Source organism: Bubalus bubalis, chromosome 9 (genome assembly GCF_019923935.1).
Source record: "Bubalus bubalis isolate 160015118507 breed Murrah chromosome 9, NDDB_SH_1, whole genome shotgun sequence".
NCBI lineage: Eukaryota > Metazoa > Chordata > Mammalia > Artiodactyla > Bovidae > Bubalus > Bubalus bubalis.
The window spans coordinates 84,172,256-84,194,825 of record NC_059165.1 but is presented as its reverse complement, the minus strand read 5'-3'; the positions used below and the strand labels follow the sequence as shown (position 1 = coordinate 84,194,825).

At 39.6% G+C, this 22,570-nt stretch overlaps 1 protein-coding gene across 2 annotated transcripts in view; it reads left to right on the top strand.

The window, feature by feature from the left end:
- MARCHF3 (membrane associated ring-CH-type finger 3) overlaps nt 1-22,570 on the top strand; it is a 156,732-nt gene that overhangs the window by 51,159 nt on the left and 83,003 nt on the right. The window lies entirely within an intron of this gene.

Below are 22,570 nucleotides of genomic sequence, written 5' to 3'. Positions count from 1 at the left end.
TCAGAACATGTAGTGCAGCCCCATGAATGCAGAAAGGGAGATATCTTCCTTTGTCATTCCCAGGGTGACAAAGTAGAAAAAAGGAGGGGAGAGTTATCCAAGGGGAAGAGAAAAAGACAGTGAGAACCTGAGGGAGCTTTGAGTGTTACCCTGGGGAGTCACAAAAGAGAGAGAAGGATGTAAGAACAGCGGGCACCTCCAAAGGGAGTAAACAAAACCAAAAGAGAAGCTGGAACAGGCCTGCTGGGGATGTGACAGGGCATGGGGAGGAGAGGATGCATCTATTCGAGGGGCCTTAAATTTCCTTGATTCCTTTCAGGTGCTTCCATGTGCAAATTTGCATTTCAAATCATCCTGAGTCTCGGCCAGTAAAGCTGTCGGATTTTAGCTTCACCCTCATAGACCCTGATCCATTATTTTAAAAACCTACCACCTTTCACATCAGTTTGCTAACAGACTGCTTTTGCTCTTCCTGGGAGAAGGGCTTCCCAACTCCCATATTCTGCATCCCTCTGTTGTTTCGTTTAGTCACTAAGTTGTGTCTGACTCTTTTGTGACCCCATGGACTGTAGCTCACCAGGCTCCTCTGTTCATGGGATTTCCCAGGTAAGAATACTGGAGTGGGTTGCCATTTCCTTCTCCAAGGGATCTTCCCTAACCAGGGATCAAACCCACCTCTCCTCTTCCAGCAGGCAGATTCTTTACCACTGAGCCACCAGGGAGGCCCCTGGTGATAAAGAGCTTCCTGGGGTATCTGGCTTACTGTATTGGCAGAATATGTTTGATGAGAAAATATGACTCCAGTTTAGGTTCTAGTATATTTCTGGTATGAGTTTACCAGCAATATTATACAAGTAAAATATAATGTGAACCTATATACGGGAAAACAAGAAAATGTAATAATAAAGTTTTAGTGTTAGAATACCATGTTCTATTTTTAAATAGATATAAGGGTGTGGCTCAGTGGTAAAGAAGCCACCTGCCAATGCCGGAGACATAAGAAACATGGGTTCGATCCCTGGGTCGGGAATATTCCCTGGAAGAGGAAATGGCAACCCACTCCAATATTCTTGCCTGGAAAATTCCATGGACAAAGGAGCCTAGTGGGCTGCAGTGTCTAGGATTGCAAAGAATTGGACATGACTGAGCACACAAACAGATGCAATGATAACCAAATGACTTAAACTGTCACATATAACTTAAATAGCTTTTTGTTAAGACTTTAAGTCATAGATAAAAATTAATTTTTTGCAATAAAGTCATACTCAGGATGTAATTGAATATGCAAAAACTTAGTAAATGGAGTGTGTCTTATGAAAAGATACCCATTTCCTTATTGTCTAAATAGCCAGTTTCCATGAATTTAATGTGATCAGAGGTCTTGGTCAGGACTCCCTGAACTCTGTTTTCAAATGGGTTCATCATATGAACACTACTAGATAGGTGCCACCTCTGATCAGTGTAATGCTTTTGATTTGAAAACCCCTAATTAAGGATCTTCATCATTTCCTTGATAACAGAGAGTTTTGAGCAAAATACCAGAGCAGGAATATTATGAAAAGGTTATTTATTTTTCCCTCTGCCTCTCATTAGCCAGAGAATAATACTGCCCAAATATGGAGGAAAGCAAAGCCTCTTTGGGCCAAAAGAATAGAAATCAGAAGTAGAACATACTGATGAGGCCTCTCCCTTCTAGGGTGATGGCTTCCAGGAATTTTTTTCTTCTGCTCAGTTGGGTGTAGCTTTGACAGAGTAAGGTAGGAGCCACAGGCCTGGACCACCATCCCCAGCAATCAGACCATCTTGGTGGACAGAGGGTTCCCTATTCATCTTTTCTTCATTCTAGGTCCCCACCTTAAAAAACAGCTTTTGCTCTGTTATGAATATGAAGCATATATTCCTCTAAGACATCCTTCAGCCCCCAAAATTACAGTGTTTTAAGTGAATGTTCTTTTCTGCCATCAACTTTAGCCGCTTTTGTGTAGTGATTAACTACAAAAACATATACATGTTCTCACTGATAGAGATCACTTCCTACTTTATAGCCATAATCTACACCCCAACATTTCTTTTCTAGCACTGGAAACTGATAGAGTTATTACAACGCCTTTTAGGCAAAAGGGATGTGAGAGCTGAGGACTGTTTACTCCAGCTCTCTCTGTTGCTTTCTTTGCTCTGGGATTGCCTGCTTTCGCCTCTGACTAGGTGAGAGGCACAGAGTCCTGTGACCTCCAGGCTGCCAGGTAGGTAGGTGCATCCCCTACAAGGAGAAGTCTTGCTTCCTCTGGCTCACCCCACCTGGCAGGAGCCCCCCAGAGGTGGAATGCACTGGGGTGCACTCACTCAGGCCTCCTCCACAGGCGACACAGAATGTGTTTACTTAGTTACAGTGACCCCACCCCCAAACGTGTGGACACAGAGTCATCCCAACTCCCACGGCAGCCCAAAGGAAGTATGCAGGTCAGGTTGTGAAACAGCACCCCTGGTTATTTAGAAGGGCATTTGGAATTCACAGGGAGGCTGGTTTTGTTTTAAGCTCTGCTTATTGCACTAATAGAAAACAATAAGTGTTGATTACCCTTTCTTCTCCCTAACATTAGCGATTCTCAAGGGAGATGCTTGCAGTGTTTTTCTCCAGGGAGACATGATGACATGGACTTAGGTCCTGTAACCAGGTATTCAGCAAAAATAGCTAAATAAAGAGCCTGAAACATATTGAAATTATAAGGAAAAGTGTGAAAATACACGATTATGAACAAAGGTTTCGTTTGTATTCACAGCAAAAAGAGAAACTATTTTAAAGCTGACATGATGATCATGTGATGTAGAGAAATAGGTATATAATTTTTGCTGGGTATGGGGGAAATGCAGTATATAAATTATGCAGGAAACAAATTTTCTCCATTGCCTGAGGGTATTTGGGATTCATCTCTAAATCCTCTTGAATTTGCAAGTTTTATTTGCAGTGCTGTTTCTTACATTCTGTCTCAACAACTAGGTCCGAGTCATCGGACCTCCTTTCCCACCATCTGGATACTTCTTCTTTTTCTTCTCATTTGACCAGGGGGCCATGAGGGCTTCCCAGGTGGCTCATTGGTAAAGAATCTGCCTGCCATCACAGGAGATACAGTTTCAATCACTGGGTCAGGAAGATCCCTTGAAGGAGGAAATGGCAACCCACTCCAGTATTCTCGCCTGGGAAATCCTATGGACAGAGGAGTCTGGCAGGCTATAGTCCATGGGCTAGCAAAGAGTCAGACACAACTGAACACAGCATAGCAACAGTGAGAATGAATTTGAGCATTCAGTAGTAAAAGCCTCTCTCTCCCTCCGCTCATGTTTTGACAGCAGTCATGGAAGATGAAACCTGCTAGGGATGTGAGTGGTTGGTAGTAAGGTGGTACCAGGTGGGAGGAATATGCTGATGGAGGAATCCGGCCCTCAATTAATGAATGACATCAATGCCTTTCATGTTGAATGGCACACCCGAAGGCTATGTGAGACAAGCAGGCAAGAAGAGAAAGATCATATCTTACTAATTGACCTAATCGCACCTCCTCCCCCAGAACTATGGATGATTTATAATACGGAACTTCCTTTAATTTCATCAAACTGCCTCACCCAGAAACGAAACACGGTAGTGATTATGAACAGTGATTACAGACAAGAAGATATTTTGCTCCTGTCTCTTGCCATTATTTCTCCTATGAGCTAACTTTTTTTAGGGAAAGCTGAAGTGAAGCTCATTTCTTGTTTTGTTTAGGGTGGGGTGTTTTTTGTTGCATTTTTTTTTCTTTTAATTTTAAGCAGCCACACCCTCTGTTCCAAATGGAGTGCAGATGCCATCCCTTATATTCTTGGTGTTATAAATGTCGGGCTCTGCAAAAGCAGCCACAGTAATGGTGGAACTGGTATGGATAATAAAAACTTTGGGTCTTGGAAAGGAAAAAATGAAAAGACCTGTTCAGAATCACAGGGCCAGGGAGTCTGGCAGTTTTTCCTCATATTTCTAGATGATAGACAAATTGTTAGTTACCAAATGTATAATTTATTAGTAATTGCTCTAATTTGCCTTGGGTTTCTAAATTGCCAGTTCAATGAGATCAACTATTTTGTACCCATAAAATAGGAATCGTGTGGTCATTAAATGAAGTAGCTAACCAGTTGGGGTGATTTCTGTGCAAACGCAGTTATTGCCATTGTAATTTAGAAAGTCAGGGAGGAATACCACAGTCAAGCTTCTTAGAAGCCGAGTGACTAACACCACTCACTGGGATTAAAACACTGCACATATGTTTCCCTCTGCTGGATGTATGGATACTGGGATGACTGATTTTCATTGGGTTGTGGTCTATTTAAAATAAAAAGCTTTATTCCTCCTTGGGAGGGTTGCTATGGGGTGGAAGATGAATCCCTCCTCTGGGTGGTTGGGTAACAGAAGGCTTGAGAATGTGCAAATGAAGCTTGGAGCAGAGCTGGGCCTGCAGATGTTGCAGACAGGGTTGGCATAGAACTCTTGTTTCTTCTTCTCAAAACCAATGTCCCATTTCTCTCAAAAAATGATTAACAGACTTCAGGGATTGCTATAAGAACCTAAATGCAAAGTGTCTTCTTGTGTCTGGCCTGTCAGGTTTCTCTCTGTTCCTTGATCACCTCGATTGACCAGCAGAAACATTTTCTACTTATCTTTTCTGCCGAGAAGCCAAATAAGCTGAGGTCTCATTCTGCCACCGTGCAGTCAGCAGAACTGTAAACTCCTTTCTGCTTGCTGAACTCTGCCCCTGCTGATTTGTGAGAGACAGGAACACAGCTTAACATTCAGTTCTCAGGTTTAAGCTTGTGGTCCTGGAAATGGCAGAAAATAGGAAAAATAAAGTTTTTAGCTGACCTTTCAGAAAGTAGGAAGTGCAGGTGACAGAGTAAATGTGGATTGTGCAGGACGTTTTAGAAAGTCACTCTTTTGCCCAGCTCAGCTGGCAAACATCCTGGGACTGATAAAATTCCTTTGCAGTTCATCAGAATTTAACTTTGGCTCAATTGTCAAAGTCACAACCACCTCTCTCAAGAGTACCATTTGGCTGTAGGTCAAATCCATTATGGCAAACACAGTGGATGTTCCTGAATAGCATTCCTAACCACAGCTGACATATACATGCATCAAGCAAATCAAATACCAAAGGGAAAAAAAAAGTCAGAAAAACAAAATAATTTAGATAATCCCTGCTAATTTTATTGAAATCAGGATGCATTCAAATCAGGATGCATTCCCAGGTGACCAAATGGCATTTGGAAAAATGATCATATTCTTGGAACCTGAAATGAGACTGTCAGTGACTAAGAATTTAAACCAAATTTGGAAAGTATACTCACAGCCTCGTGACTTCCTTAGTATACTACTGGCATGTTCCTGACCAAGGTGGAGCACAGAGGAGTCTCCTGGCTTAAAGCTTGCTTGCTCAGGGTTCACTAAGCAACAGGGCGGGATGGGCAGTCCATTTATCCTCAAAGTGGGGTCTTAGGGCCAGAATCTCCTAGCCTATCAGAAAGGCACATTTTGGGGCCCTTCCCCAGCCCGTTGTCTACCATTTTGGGGGATGGGGCCCAGGAATCTGGGTTTTTACAAGCTCTCCAGGTGATTCTGATGTTCATTTAAGTTTGAGAACTATTGGCCTCAGGGTCTAGAACAAACTGTCTAACAACTGAAGGTTTGTGGATGTATCTGGGTGGACATGAACTTGGGCAAACTCTGGGAGATGGTGAGGGACAGGGAGGCCTGGCGTGCTGCAGTCCCTGGGGTCGTGAAGAGTCGGACATGCCTGGGCGACTGAACAACAACAACAGCTGGGTATCTTTCTACGGTTGAAAAGTGGCCATCATGCTGTCCTCGTGTGGTTAGAAGCTAGATCCCACCCGCTGCTTGTTGCTTTCTTTTCTCCCTGACATTTTCCAATATGTGGATCAGAATAATGGGGCACCGTACACTGAAAATGACTTACGATGATATCTGTGTTTTTAAACTTGGAACTATAAGGAGCATTTCCTAAATATATTTGCACTGGTTAGTTTTCTGGTACCCTAAGAGGTCACTATACACTTAATAGTAGTATACACTTTTCCTGAATCAGCTCTCCACACATCTCAACATTCTGCAATATAGCAAAACACTAAAAACGAGATTAAAAAGACCTCTCATTCAACTTTTTAAGAAAACTGTGTAGTTCATACTTTAAAAAAAAAAAAAATTCTTGGAGGCTGCCAGAATCTACTTACTCTTACTTTCCAAAACTAGTTGTACCTCAGAATCACACAAGAAGCTTTTGAAAAATTCAGATGCATGAAACCTAAATGTAAGAGCTAAAACTATGAAACTCTTAGAAGAAACTTAGGTGTAAATCTTTGTGATCTTAGATAGGCAACAGTTTCTTAGATATGATACCTAATGCACAGGCAAACTAGGAAAAATTCAGTTCATTTCAGTTCAGTTGCTCAGTCGTGTCTGACTCTTTGTGACCCCATGGACTGCAGCATGCCAGGCCTCCCTATCCATCACCAACTCCAGGAGTTTGCCCAAACTCATGCCCATCAAGTCGGTGATGCCATCCAACCATCTTGTCCTCTGTTGTCTCCTTCTCCTCCTGTCTTCAATCTTTCCCAGCATCAGGGTCTTTTCCAGTGAGTCAGTTCTTTGCATCAGGTGGCCAAAGTATGGGAATTTCAGCTTCAACATCAGTCCTTCCAATGAATATTCAGGGCTGATTTCCTTTAGGATGGGTTGGTTGGATCTCCTTGCAGTCCAGGGGACTCTCAAGAGTCTTCTCCAACACCACAGTTCAAAAGCATCAATTCTTTGGTGCACAGCTTTCTTTATAATCCAACTCTCACATCCATACATGACTACTGGAAAAACCTTAGCCTTGATTAGACAGACCTTTGTTGGCAAAGTAATATCTCAGTTTTTTAATATACTGTCTAGGTTGGTCATAACTTTCCTTCCAAGGAGTAAGCATCTTTTAATTCCATGGCTGCAATCACCATCTGAAGTGATTTTGAAGCCCCAGAAAATAAAGTCTGACACTGTTTCCACTGTTTCTCCATCTATTTGCCATGAAATGATGGGACCAGGTGCCATGATCTTTGTTTTCTGAAATTTTTCACTCTCTCCTTTCACTTTCATCAAGAGGCTCTTTAGTTCTTCTCCACTTTCATCTGGTGTCATCTGCATATCTGAGGTTATTGATATTTCTCCCGACAATCTTAATTCCAGCTTGTGCTTCATCCAGCCCAGCGTTTCTCATGATGTACTCTGCATTTAAGTTAAATAAACACAGTGACAATATACAGCCTTGACGTACTCCTTTTCCTATTTAGAACCAGTCTGTTGTTCCATGTCCAGTTCTAAGTGTTGCTTCCTGACCTGCATACAGATTTCTCAGGAGGCAGGTCAGGTGGTGTGGTATTCCCATCTCTTTCAGAATTTTCCACAGTTTATTGTGATCCACACAGTCAAAGGCTTTGGCATAGTCAATAAAGCAGAAATAGATGTTTTTCTGGAACACAGACAATTAATTTAAAACTTTTACGCTTCAAAGGGCACTATCAAGATACTGAAAAGATAGTCCACAGAATAGAAAATAGTTGCAAATTACATAACTGAAAAGAGTCTAGTACCTTGGTTTAAAAACTCAACAGTGAAAAATAAAACTCAAATAAGCCAATTTAAAAATGGGCAAAAAATCTGAATAGATATTTCTCCAAAGAAGATAGGCAAATGGCTGATAAGCACACAAAAAAAGACACTCAGCACCTTTCATCACCAGAGAATTGCAAATCAAAACCATGATGAGATGCCACTTCACAATAGGAATAGCAGGAATCAAGACGACAGCAAGCACTGGGAAGAATCTGGAGAAATTGGCAGCCGCATACATTGCTGGTGGGAATGAAATGGTGCAGCCACTTTGGGAACACTCTAACAGTTCTTCAGAAAGTTAAGCATACAGTTATCATCTGAACCAGCAAGTCCACTTCTGGGTGTATACCCAAGAGAACTGGAGACTTAGAAACTGTACATGAATGTTCCCAGCAGCCTTGTTCATAACAACTGAAAAATGGAAACCCACATGTGCATCAGCTGGTGAATGGATTAATGAAATGTCGTGAATTATAGAATGGGATATTTATTCATTCAGGAAAAGGAGTCAAGTATTGATACATGCTACTATATCAATAAGCCTTGTAAATACTAAGTGAAAAAGCCAGACAGACACAAAAACTTGCATATTGTGTGATTTTCTTTATATGAAATGTCCAGAATAGGTTAAGGCCATAGATGTGGAAAGTTGATTCATGGTAGTCAGGGCCTGAGTCATAGTACTGGGGATGGGGCTGCTGCTGCTGCTGTAGAAGTAGATAATGGTGAGGACTGCACAGCTTTGTAAACTAAACCACTGAGTTATAGACACTTAAAAGGGTGTATTTTATTGTGAATGAATTATATCTCAATTTTTAAAAAACTCACAGCAAGTTGGATTTGGCCTGTGGGGCTAACTTTTTGTTTTTTTGTTTTTAAAAACAAACAAAATAAATGGGGAAGGAGCAGATACATGGAAAATATCGACAGAATGTTAATAATTGTTGAACCGGATGATGTAGAGGTTCATTGCAATGTTTTTTTCTACTTTTGTGATCAATATACACAAGCGTATTTCCATAATTTAAAGAAAGGTGATATGGGGTGCATCCTGAATTAGATATTAGAATCACTGAGGAGGGAGCCTGGACATCTGCAGTTTTGACAAGTTTCCAGGAATATATTTGAAATCAGTCAATTGCTGGTTTGTGAGTCAATAGGTGGGAACCACTGCTCTATACATATATGTGCTCATAATTTGATTATCTTGGAAGTTAGAAGAGAGGAAAGCAACTCCTATAGAGAGACAAATAGGCAACAGCAAAAAAAAGGGGAAAAAAAAGCTTGCTGATAGCCCAACAAGAGAAAAATAGGAAAGAATAAGATGCAAGCACAAAAACTTAAAAAGTTCAGTATTCTGAGGCCATTTAGCATAGAAGCAAATAGTTCTATGTGCAATAACAAACTGAAATCATTACTATATTACAGACTAGCACAACTTTTTATATTCATAATGATGGCCTCGAGGCATTCAGAGAAGATTAAATTGTATTCAGTAAATGTTATTTAAGGCATATGGAGGTAAATATTCATTTTAGAAAATAGCATTTTAAGAATACTCCAAGTGGTAAAAACTCCAATATAAAAGAAATCTGATTATCCAGGTAAGATGGTTTAAAAATTCTAAAGAGCTTTATTTTTAAAGTCCAATAATTTTTTTCTACTTGGCTTTTATGAACAAAATCTAACTTGCAACTAAGGGAAAATAACAGGATATAAACTTCCTGAAACATTCCTGTAACATTCTGGTTACAGAAAATATTGTGGAAGAGAGAAACTGAGATGGAGGAATTTTTGTTTTTTAATGCATGCTGTCTTCTAAGCCAGTAATCTTTTTTTTTTTAAGTCAACTTTATTGAGTTGTAGTTTACAAACAGTTTAAGTCTATCATCTGAATACCTTGACTCATGTAACCACCACCCCTTCAACACTCAAAACATTTCTTTGCAAAATTCTTTGCCCCTTTACAGTCAGTTCCATACCCCAATACCCACCTTGCCCTGGGAAACCACTGAGTATGATCAACTGTCACTGTTGATTATTTCTGCCTCTAGAATTACATACAGACTTGTACTGTATATATTGCAGTATCCAACTTCTTTCAGCATAACTATGAAACACATATATATTGCTGCATGCTATGAGTTCATTTCAATTTATCGCGAAATAGTATTCATTATGTGAAAGTGAAGTGAAAGTGCTGGTCGCTCAGTCGTGTCCAACTATTTGCGAACCCAAGAACTGTAGCCCGCCAGGCTCGTCTGTCCATGGATTCTCCAGGCAAGAATAATGGAGTGGGTAGCCATTTTCTTTTCCAGGGGCTCTTCCTGACCCAGGGATCGAACCTGGGTTGATTGCAGGTAGCTTCTTTACCATCTGAGCCACCAGGGAAACCAAAATTATTTATCTGTTCACCTGTAGTTTTCTATTTGAGGCTCTATGGGAAAAAAAAAATGTGGAAGTCTTTTTATGGACATATATTTTCTCTTAGGTAAATTCCCAGTGCTGCTGCTGCTGCTGCTAAGTCGCTTCAGTCATGTCTGACTCTGTGCGACCCCAGAGACAGCAGCCCACCAGACTCCCCCAACCCTGGGATTCTCCAGCCAAGAACACTGGAGTGGGCTGCCATTTCCTTCTCCAATGCATGAAAGTGAAAAGTGAAAGTGAAGTCACTCAGTCGTGTCCGATTCCTAGCAACCCCATGGACTGCAGCCTATCAGGCTCCTCCATCCATGGGATTTTCCAGGCAAGAGTACTGGAGTGGGGTGCCATTGCCTTCTCCATCCCAATGCTGGATCATGTGTAAAATATATATTTAATTTAATAAGAATCTGCCAAATTCTTTTCCCAAGTAGGTTACCATTTTATACTCCCACTGGCAATGTATGAGAGTCCCTTGAGAGTCCCTTGGACTGCAAGGAGATCCAACCAGGCCATCCTAAAGAAGATCAGTCCTGGGTGTTCATTGGTAGGACTGATGTTGAAGCTGCAACTCCAATAGTTTGGCTACTTGATGCGAAGAGCTGACTCATTTGAAAAGACCCTGATGCTGGGAAAGATTGAGGGCAGGAGGAGAACGGGACGACAGAGGATGAGATGGTTGGATGACATCACCGACTCAATGGACATGGGTTTGGGTGGACTCCGGGAGTTGGTGATGGACAGGGAAGCCTAGCGTGCTGCGGTTCATGGGGTCCCAAAGAGTCAGACACGACTGAGCGACTTAACTGAACTGAACTGCTAATTAATTATATATGCAATTTGTGCATCCGTGCTCAGTTGCTCAGTCGTATCCAACTCTTTGTGACCACATGGCTGTAGCCCACCAGGCTCCTCTGTCCATGGGATTCTCCAGGCAAGAATGCTGGAGTAGGTTTCCATTTCCTTCCCCAGGGGATCTTCCCAACCCAGGGATCGAACCCACATCTCCTGAGTCTTCTGCATTGGCAGGAAGATTCTTTTCCACTGAGTCATCAGGAAGCCCTAAAATTTTAGTTTTATTAGTCATATATTAATTATATACAGTGTTACTTATATATATGTTTCCAGGTGGCTCAGTGGTAAAGAATCTACCTGCCAATGCAGGAAACACAGGTTTAATCCCTGATCCAGGAGGATCCCACATGCTGAGGAGCTAGTACGCCTGTATGCTACAACTATTGAGCCTGTGCTCTAGAGCCTGAGAACCACAACTAGTGAAATTTTCATGCCCTAGAGCCCATGCCGGAGAAGGCAATGGCACCCCACTCCAGTGCTCTTGCCTGGAGAATCCCATGGATGGAGGAGCCTGGTGGGCTGCAGTCCATGGGGTCGCTAAGAGTCGGACACGACTGAGCGACTTCACTTTCACTTTTCACTTTCATGCATTGGAGAAGGAAATGGCAACCCACTCCAGTGTTCTTGCCTGGAGAATCCCAGGGACGGGGGAGCCTGGTGGGCTGCCGTCTATGGGGTCGCACAGCGTCGGACACGACTGAAGTGACTTAGCAGCAGCAGAGCCCATGCTGCACAAGAGAAGCCACTGCACTGAGAAGCCCACACACCACAACTAGAAAGTAGCCTTTGCTCATGGCAACTAGAGAAAAGCCTACACAGCAATGAAGACCCAGCACAGCCACAAATAAATAAGTAAATAAGATTATTTTTTTAAACTAAAATTTTAAACACAAAATATTTTTCCCAGCACTGATAGCCAAAAACTGTTTCTGAAGCAGCATTTATGTTCCTTTCTAATAAGTAGGCAATGACAACCATTTAAAGTCTTGGCAATTTATGTTACTTACGCATTTGAAAGTCGACTTTCTATGGAACCCAGGGTCTCCGTTCATGAAAGAAGAGCAGTGCAGTTTAAAGATAAAGAGCTCTAGCTTAAAGTGGTAGTCAGACCAGGGTGAGAATCTTGGCATCTTTCAGGAGCACATTCTTTAACATGCCAAGTCTTGGTTTCCTCATCTGCAATCTGGGGCTGGGGGCAGGGGGAGGGCAGTCATAATTATACACATCTCACATGGTTGCTCTGAGGACGGTGATCTCGTGTATATAAAGCCTTTGGCAGTATTCCTAGTCCATATTTATTGCTCAACAAATGGAAGCTTTAAAAAGATGTGTTCATTGAAGAAAAAGCTCATCACAGGAAAAGACAAGAGGTTCTCTAGAATGTGAATTCTCTCCCTGGCTTTGACCAGGATCATGTTCCCTCTCTCCCCTTAGAAGTCAGAGAGACTCCCATTCCATTAGCTTCCCACAAGCCTCACCCTCCAGGTCATTCCCTCCCAACCCTCTACTCCTGGGGCCGCCTAGTCTGAGGCGGGGTGTGACCCTTCTCTCACCAGTTCCAGTCTGGCTCGCCTACTCAGAAGCCTGGATTCAAGGCTAGCTTACCATGTTGCACTCTGCCTCAGCTGTTTCAACTCATCTCACACTGAAACATCCTGCTTCCTTCCAGAATTCAGCCTTAAGTAACATCCCACATGTTCAGGAGAATTACACGGGATTTGTATGCAGCTGCTATATGGACCTTAGCCTCAAACAGCCATAATAGGACAATAGAGGAAAAAAAAACAAACTCACTGGACTCACATCTTAAAATTCCAGAAAATCTTTTTTTTTTTTCCTCAGTTCAATTTTCCAAAGTCATGAACCATAAGAAAGGAAAACTCCCCAGTCTCAGGCTTTAAACTGTGTATGTGTATATGTGCATGTCTGACTCTTTTGGACCTGATGGACTGTGGCCTGCCAGGCTCCTCTATCCATGGAATTCTCCAGGCAAGAATACTGGAGTGGCTTGCCATTTCCTGCTCCAGGGGATCTTCCCAACCCAGGTTATCAGACCCACGTCTCTTGTGTTTCCTGCATTGGCAGGTGGATTCTTTACCAGTGTGCCTCCTAAGAAGCCCAGTTTAAAGACCACTTGGTAAATGTTAGTCTTTGCATCTGCACACAGGGCCTTTATGGAGTAGCCAGTAATTGCATCTTCCCTAGCTCCTGAGTCTGGAGAAACTGAACTGTGTCAGGAGGTGAATAAATCATAATAAGGAGTAAGTTAATTAAGAAACTCTGTGTGTGTCTGTGTCTGTATGTATGTATGTATGTGTGTGTGTGTGTGTGTGTGTGTGTGTGTGTGTGTGTATATATATATCAAGCAAATAGAGTAACCAGAGAAATCAGGTTGAACCAGCATTATGACATCACACGACTCATTCGAACCTCATATTGAGGCAAATCTTGTTATCCTCACCTTTGTGTGTGTGTTCCGTGCACCCTAGGGTGTTAATTCCACCTTTAGGCCAATGAGTGATGAGGTACAGAGAAAGTGGGGAGGAAGGCAGAGGTTATGGTCTGGCAGTATTGGGGTGAAGTCATGCTAACCTTAGGTCAATATCTTTCTGTCAAATACCCTCCCTACAGAGCATCAACTGAAGGCTAGCCTTGCCTCCTTGACCACTTGATTCAAGCCAGCAGCTGGCTCACACAGAGTCCCCTCAGGCAGAACTAGTGATGATGTCAGTCAAATTTTGTATTAAATATCGAAAATAGGGCCCAGAGTAGAAATGCTCTTTAGAGAAGCATTTTAGTCCTCGGACACTGTTCCTCAGGTCAGTTCTGTGTTACAAAGAGAAGAGAGGATAAAGGAAATATTGATGAGTTATTTTGATGAGTTTCAGTAGTTTATAGTCAATACCCTTGACATTCTGACATCCTCATCTACTCTTTGGTTTTCCTGACAGAAGAGGATATACCAATTGAGGAAGAATCAAGAGTCTCTCAACTCTTCAACTGCTCAAAAATTCATCAGATTTTTTTCTTGGAAAATTTACTAATTTTTTTAAAATATATATTTATTTATTTATTAGGCTGCATGGGGTCTTAGTTGTGGCACATGGGATCTTTGATCTTCCTTGTCGCATGCAGGATCTAGTTCCCTGACCAGGGATTGAACCTAGGCTCCCTACGTTGGGAGTCTTCAGTTCAGTTCAGTCGCTCAGACTTATCCAACTCTTTGCAACCCCATTGACTGCAGCACACCAGGCTTCCCTGTCCATCAGCAACCCCTGGAGCTTGCTCAAACTCATGTCCATAGAGTCAGTGATGCCATCCAACCATCTCATCCTCTACCGTCCCTTCTCCTCCTGCCTTCAATCTTTCCTAGTATCAGGGTCTTTTCCAGTGAGTCAGTTCATTGCATCAGGTGGAAAAGTATTGTAGTTTCAGCTTTAACATCAGTCCTTCCAATGAATATTCAGGACTGATTTCATTTAAAATTGACTGGTTAGATCTCCTTGAAGTCCAAGGGACTTTTAAGAGTCTTCTCCAACACCACAGTTCAAAAGCATCAATTCTTTGGCGTTCAGCATTCTTTATAGTCCAGCTCTCACGTCCATACATGACTACTAGAAAAACCACAGCTTAGACTAGACAGACCTTTATTGGCAAAGTAACGTTCTGCTTTTTAATATGCTGTCTAGACATTATTAAAGACAGCATGTAGTCTTAGCCACTGGACAACCAGTGAAGTCCCTAAAAATTTGCTAATTTTAAAGCTAAATTTTTGTGAGCTTCTAGTTCTAAAAATGTTTAGTGTCTAAGGTCAAATTTATCTTACATTAGTTCTGTCTAATAAGTCAGTCTCTGTAGCAAACATCTTTTATGTCATTTATTCAGGCAGAAAATGTATATGCTTGGTTTAACTTTATTTTCATGTATAGCATTCCCCCTTCCTCCTTTTTTTCCTCCAATTGTTAGCAATAACATTCTAAGGTTTGTTTGTTTGTTTTCCCTGATAACTTTGACGAGTTACCTAAGATTGATCATATCTTCCATTTTGTTTTATGTGGGTATTAAAATCAATACTGTCTGAGCTTATCCTACAAAGTAGCAAAGTCAATGTGTAATTACTCTAGTCTGTCTTTTAAAGGAGGATTGCATCATTTTAGGATCTCTTCTTTCTGTTGAAAACATGTATTTCTGAAACTCAAATGCTGCTTCTCTGAATAACTGTAATTCATTAAAAAATATTTTTGTAACAGTTCAGTTTCCCTTCAAATTGGATAATCATAAGACTATTTATTCTTTATTTACTTGTTTTATAAACAGAGAGGGCTACAAAATAATATTAAAAATGTATCAAGTACTTACTGTGTGCCCTGCACTAGGCCAAATATTACATATATTATCTGGGTAATACTCACAACAGGTTATAAACAATGATATGTGCTATTATCAACTTAATTTATATAAAAGGAAACAAAAGATTGGAGAACATTAACATGCCCACAGTTACCTGGGATGAAAGAAAATCCTGTTATTAAAAAATAATAAACCCAATAACAAGTTACAGAATGTCAAGCTCATATGAGTTTTAGTATTATTGCTGTTGTTGGAAGCATATATATATATATACACACATATACATATATATATATATACACACATATACATATATATATATATATATATATATATACACACACACACACGCATAGGCACACACAGAGATGATCCTTGTTGTATAACCTTAGACTGGAAAGGAATTCACAGGCAACATCTTATACCCTTGTTTTCCAAATGACGAAGTTAGGGTTCCTGGAAGTGAAATGACTGGTCCCCAGGGACACAGCCAGTTATGTGAATTTCAGACACAGTCAGTACATGTGTATTGTGTGCCTCATGTGAACATGAATTCCCCAAACACTGTCAGTTTCTCCAAAAGTTCCTTCCTTCCCGGAGTTCTCACATTGCAAAATCACTGTGCTCATGGCATAGACCCATCCTTGTTTCATCACATGATGCCGCCTCCCTGCCTCTACGGACAAAGACACATGCTTCATACTGCTCTTCAGTGTTGCGGATGCTTGTTTGTTTACACTGTCAAAAAGTAACCAGGGTAGCTTCAAGGTTCTCACTATCCAGCCTATCAATGTAATTGTATAGTAGTATCACTGGAGTTGTGAAACAAACATTAATATCCACTCCTTGTGTTTATATTTAGCAGTGAGTGTTAATGGTGTGATTATCGAATGTAAACAAGCTCCACCCAGAACGAGACTGGATGACTAAATGATTGCCTGGGGGACTTAGGTTATCCAGTGCATATTGCACTCTGAAATGAAAATATCCAGCATAGACAACTTTATTATGTCTATAAATTTGGCTTCCTACTATCACCATTTCAAGCCAAATTATGTATGTTTGATGAGGCATAATTTCTTATTAGATCGGGAGAATACCAGGGTAGAATACATCACTATGGAATTATAATTTGAATTTTAATCAAGCTCTGTTCATTTCCCAATACTAGCTAATGAAATAAACTCCATACTGTAGTTATACAAATGAACAGGGGACAATATACAACAAAAAGGGAGCAAATCACACTGCTTACCATAAATATTTTTTATAACAGTAAGCATCAACTGTTGGCATTTTTTTTTCCTGACCTTTCCATGAACCCTCTTTCATCAGTCTTATGGTGGTCTCTCTTGAAAGACAGATGTCTGACTCTGGGTTTTGGCATCTCTGATTAAAGATTTAACATGCTGTATTCAGCCCTTTAATGATTCTCTAAAATTTTATTTTGATAACCTATATGTAAACTCTGCATGGAGATCAATGTTTCTCATTTCTGACAAAGAGAATATGTTGAAACCTTTCCAACAACACATCATTAGTGATGTGGAGAGGGAACTGATGTGGTGGACTTTGGTTTGCTTCATTCTGCTTGTTGTTTCCTCTCTTCTCTTCATCCAGCACACCCAGAATTCAGACATTTGAAGCAAGTGTTTATAATAAGAGATGCCATTGGATGAATGAAATCATAGCTGGAATTGCCTCTAACACATCATTGTATTGTCTGTACTGACCACACCAACAGCCCCATAAGAATGATATAAATAATACAAAATTCAGTTATCTGAATAATGAGCCATTTTCCCTTATTCCTAGCCACTTCAATTTAGTCTGGTGAGTAACTTCTAACCAGAGTATTTATCACCTGGTCATTCTTCTTAATCAGTATAATAAATTTGAGTATATGAACGATTAGAGTTTTGTAAAGGTTAAAGAGTCAGGTGGCCAACAGACACAAGTTGATATAATTTTGAATATTAAAACTGTGGTATTTGCCACTTGCGAGACACTTCTCTCTTTAATCGCAAAAAGCAGGAAAATATCATTGCTGTAAATGGCTTGGGGGCCTGTTAAAAAGCTGTTTTTCTAAAGTATTTAAGTCATCAAACAGGTAGCAGGAGGTCAGTATCTAATAATGTTGGTTAATAGCTGGAGGCAGATCAGAATACATTTAGATTTCTTTTTCTAAACATTTTCACAAAGGCAAATATTAATAAAAAATTTAAAAGCTTTAGAGTTTGCATAAAATATGCAGAAATAAGATTTATACTCTGCCTCTGTAAGGGTGTTGAATATCATTTCAACTTGCAAATATTGGGACAACCATCATATTATTTTCACATTGTGACAGTTTTGCATTTTCTTCACTTGAAACATTGTCCCAGGGGGCATTGTGATTGTTAAACTAATCTTTATTCATGATTTATGCAGCCTTAATTCAAATCTCTGGAACAAAATTAATAAATCATATGTTGATAGAGAGAATGGCAGAGACCGTAGATAATTTGATGAACAATTTCTATGTGATCAGTACCACTTATGCCAACTTATAGTTTACATAAATTTCTTCCATAAGATATAAAAACTCTTAGGATCTTCTGAAAAGTATTATGCCAACTTATAGTTTACGTAAATTTTTTCCATAAGATATAAAAACTCTTAGGATCTTCTGAAAAGTATAGAAATTCAGTTTCTTGCCTGATTTACTTCAAGATGGGCTGAAGCCAGGCTGAACCAAACCAATGTATGATCAACTCACCATTAAAAGATTAACTAGCAAAGAATATCACATAACTTGAATTCACAGCATACCAGAACTCTTAACTCAAAACCCTCCTGCTGCAATTTATGTCCATTTGTTCTTGCTGTTGTCTCAAAGGAGCTCTTACAGTATAACTGAGTACCCTCTATGGAACTATAACTAAGTGATAACCTAGGAGGAAAGGTACATTGGTAATTAGTCCAGGAAGTGATGCTGGCTGGAATACCAAGCAGGGCTAGCTATCTGTTAGTTACTGAGTTTCCATGCCATTATAATAATTGCAGCTTTAAGGACACCCAGGTATTACTGTGTATAATTACTGAAGGTAAGATTATTTTTAAATAAATTTTTAGAATAGTTTTATATTTACAGAAAAATTGCAAAGATATTACAGTGTTCCCATATACTTAGCAACTGGTTTCCCCTATTATTAACATCTTACCCAGCTGGACAACCTGAAAGAAATGCATACATCCTTAGAAACATACAACCTTCCAAGAGAGCATCATAAAGAAGTGAATAATCTGAATAGAATGATTACTAGTAAGGAGACTGATTAATAATCAAAAACCTCCCCAAAAGCAAAAGTCCAAAACCAGATAGCTTCATCAGGGAATTCTACCAAACATTCAAAGAATTAATAGCAATCCTTCACAATTCTTCAAAACAATTGAGGAGGAGATAATACTTTCAAACTCATTTTTACAAGGCCAGCATTACCGTGATAACAAAACCAGACACATACATCACACATGCACACACACACACACACACAAAAATTGTAGACCAATATCCCAGATGACCACAGAAGCAAAGATCCTTAGAAAAAAATCAGCCAACTGAATTCAGCAATATAGTAATATGACTATACACAATGATCAAATGGAATATATTCCAGGGATGCAAGGATGGGTCAACATCTGCAAATCAACCTGTGTGATACACCACATTAATAAAATGAGTGGTAAAAATCTTATGATTATCTCAATAGGTCCAGAAAAAGCATTTGGCAAAATTCAACATCCACTTATGAAAAAAAATCTCAACAAAGTGGGTATAGAAGGGACATACTTCAACATAATAAAAGCCATATATGACAAGCCCACAGCTAACATCATACTCAATGGTGAAAACCTGAAAGCATTTAGGATCAGGAACAAAACAAAGATGCTCATTCTGGCCACTTTTATTTAATGTAGTATTGAAAGTCTTAGCTGCTGCAGTTAGGCAACAAAAGTAAAAGGCATCCAAACTGGAAAGGAAAAAGTAAAACTGAGATGATTTAAGGATGACACAATTTTATGTATAAAAAACTCTAAAGATTCCACCAAAAAAAAATGTTAAAACTAATAAAAATATAGTAAAGTTTCAGGATACAAAATCAATATGCAAAAATCTATTGTTTTCTAAAAACTAAAGCATCAAAAGATAAGAACCATAAGAAAAATCCCATTTATAATTGTATCAAAAAGAGCAAAATACCTGGAAAGAAATTTAACCAAAGAAGTGAAATAGCTATATACTGAAAACTGTAAGACATTGATGAAAGAAACTGAAGACAAATAAATGGAAAGATATTCTATGTTCATTGATTGGAAGAATTAATATTGTTAAAATGTCCATAAGGATGGACAGGTACACAGTGCTATATTTAAAATGGATAACCAACAAGGACCTACTGTATAGCACATAGAACTCTGCTCAGTGTTAATGTTGGCAGCCTGGATGGGAGAGGAGTTTTGGGGAGAATGGATATGTGTATATGAATGACTGACTCCCTTTGCTAGTCACCTGAAACTTATCACAACATTGTTAATCAGTTATACTCCAATACAAAATAAAAAGTTGTTTTTTTTTAATCCATACTCCCCAAAGCAATCTATAGATTCAATGCCAATTTCCCATTTTTCATAAAAATAGAACAACCTTAAAATTTGTATGGAACTACGAAAGACCCCAAAATAGTCAAAGAAGTCTTGGGAAAGAAGGACAAAGCTGGAAGCATCATGCTTTCTGGTTTCAAACTATATTATAAAGCTATCATAATCAAAACATCATGGTATTGGCATAAAAACACAGAATAGAGTCCAAAAATAAACCCATATGGTCAGTTAATTTATGACAAAGGAGCCAAGAATATATAATGGGGAAAGACTAGTCTTTTTAATTAAAGGTATTGAGAAAACTGGGCAGCCACATGCAAAAGAGTAAAACTGGACCACTCTTACACCATACACAAAATTAACTCAAAATAGATTAAAGATCTGAAGCCATAGAGTTCTTAGAAGAACACATAAGCAATCAGCTCTTTGACATCAGTCTTGGCAATCAGCCTTGATTTTTTAATTTGACACCAAAATTGAAGATAATAAAAGCAAAAATAAGCAAGTGAGACTTCCTCAAACTAAAGTTTCTTCACATCAAAGGAAACCATCAACAAAATAAAAAGGCAAACTATGGAATAGGAAAAAATATTTGCAAATCATGTATCTTACAAGGGGCTAATGTCCCCAATATAAAGAACTCATATACCTCAATAGCAAAAAAGAAACAAAGAAACAATCTGGTTATGGGCAGAAGATCTGAATAGACATTTTTCCAAGGAAGACATACAAATGGCCAACCGGCACATGAAAAGATGCTCAACATCCCTAATCAGAGAAATGCAAATCAAAACCACAATGAGATATCACCTCATACCTGTTAGAATGGCTGTTATCAAAAAGGTAACAAATGACAGGTGTTGGTTGAGGATGAAGTAAAGGCACCCTTGTGCACTGTCCAAAGGTGGCTGAGGCAGTAAAGCGTCTGCCTGCAGTGCAGGAGACCTGGGTTCAACCCCTGGGTAGGGAAGATCCTCCAGAGAAGGAAATGGCAGCCCACTCCAGTACTCTTACCTGGAAAACTCCATGGACGGAGGAGCCTGGTAGGCTACAGTCCATGGGGTCGCAAAGAGTCAGACACGACTGAGCGACTTCACTTTCACTTGTGCACTGTTGGTAGGAATGAAAATTGGTGCAACCGCTATGGAAAACAGTGTGGGGTTCCTCAAAAAATTAAAAACAGAACCACCATGTCATCCAGCAATTCTACTTCTGGGCATCTATCCAAAGAAAATGAAAACACTAATTGGAAAAGATCTATGTACCCCCCACCATGTTCACTGCAATAGTATTTATAATAGCCAAGATATTGGCTAAGTGTCCACTGATGGACGAATGGATAAAGGAAATATGACATCTATACAGGAATACTATTCAGCCATAAAAAGGATGGAAGCTTTACATTTATGACTACGTGGATAGATCCTGAGGGCATTATGCTATATGAAATAAGACCTAGAAAGACAAATACCATATGATTTCACTTATTTGTGGAATCTAAAAGACAAAAAAAACAAAAAGAAAAAACCAAGTCCAGAAATATCAGATGACATCCCTTAAATGTGGAGTCTAAAAAGACTTGATACAAATGAACTTATTTACAAGACAGACTCTCAGATATAGAGAACGAATTTAAGGTTGCCAGGGGCAGGGGAAGGGACCTAGGGAATTTGGGATGGATGGGTACACAGCTATATTTAAAACAGATAACACACAAGGACCTACTGCACAGCACAGGGAACTCTATAATGTTATGTGGAAGCCTGGATGGGAGGAAATTTGGCTGAGAATAGATACATTTGTATGTATTCCTGAGTCCCTTTGCTGTCCACCTGAAATGGTCACAACATGGTTAATTGGCCATACTCCAATACAAAATAAAAAGGTTAATTAAAAAAAAAAAACCCCACCAAGCCGATAGATACAGTGAACAGTGGTTGCCAGAGGGGAGAGGGGTGAGGTGGATGAAAGGAGTAAAAGGGTTCAAAAGATACAAACTGCCAGTTATAAAGTAAATAACGTACAGCATGGTGACTATATTTAATAATACTGTATTTTGTATTTGAAAATAGCCAAGACAGTAAAAAAAAATATTAGTTGTATATTTGTTACAACAGTCAACCAGCACTGATACATTATTACTAACTGAAGTCCATACTTCATTCAGATTCTTTAGTTTTTGCCTGATACCCATTTTTCTGTTCTGAGATCCCACATTACATTCAGCTATCATGTTCCTCTTGGTTGGGACAGTTTCTCAGACTTTCCCTTGTTTCTGACAACCTTGACAGTTTTAAAGAGCACTGGTCTGGTATTTTGTAGAATGTTTCTCAAGTGAGATTTGTCTAATATTTTTCTCATAAATGGACTGGGGTTATGAGTTTTGGAGAAGAAAACCAAAATGAAAGTGTCAGTATCATCAACTATGAAGGGCACATACGTTGATGCTGATCTTGATCACCTGTCTGAGATGATTATTTGTCTGGTTTCTCCATGTAATGTGACTGTTATGTACTCTCTGGAAGGAAGTCGCTATGCACTGCCCACACTTGAGTCGAGAGTTATGTTCCACGTCCTTCAGGTTGGAGTGTCTACATAAATTATTTGAAT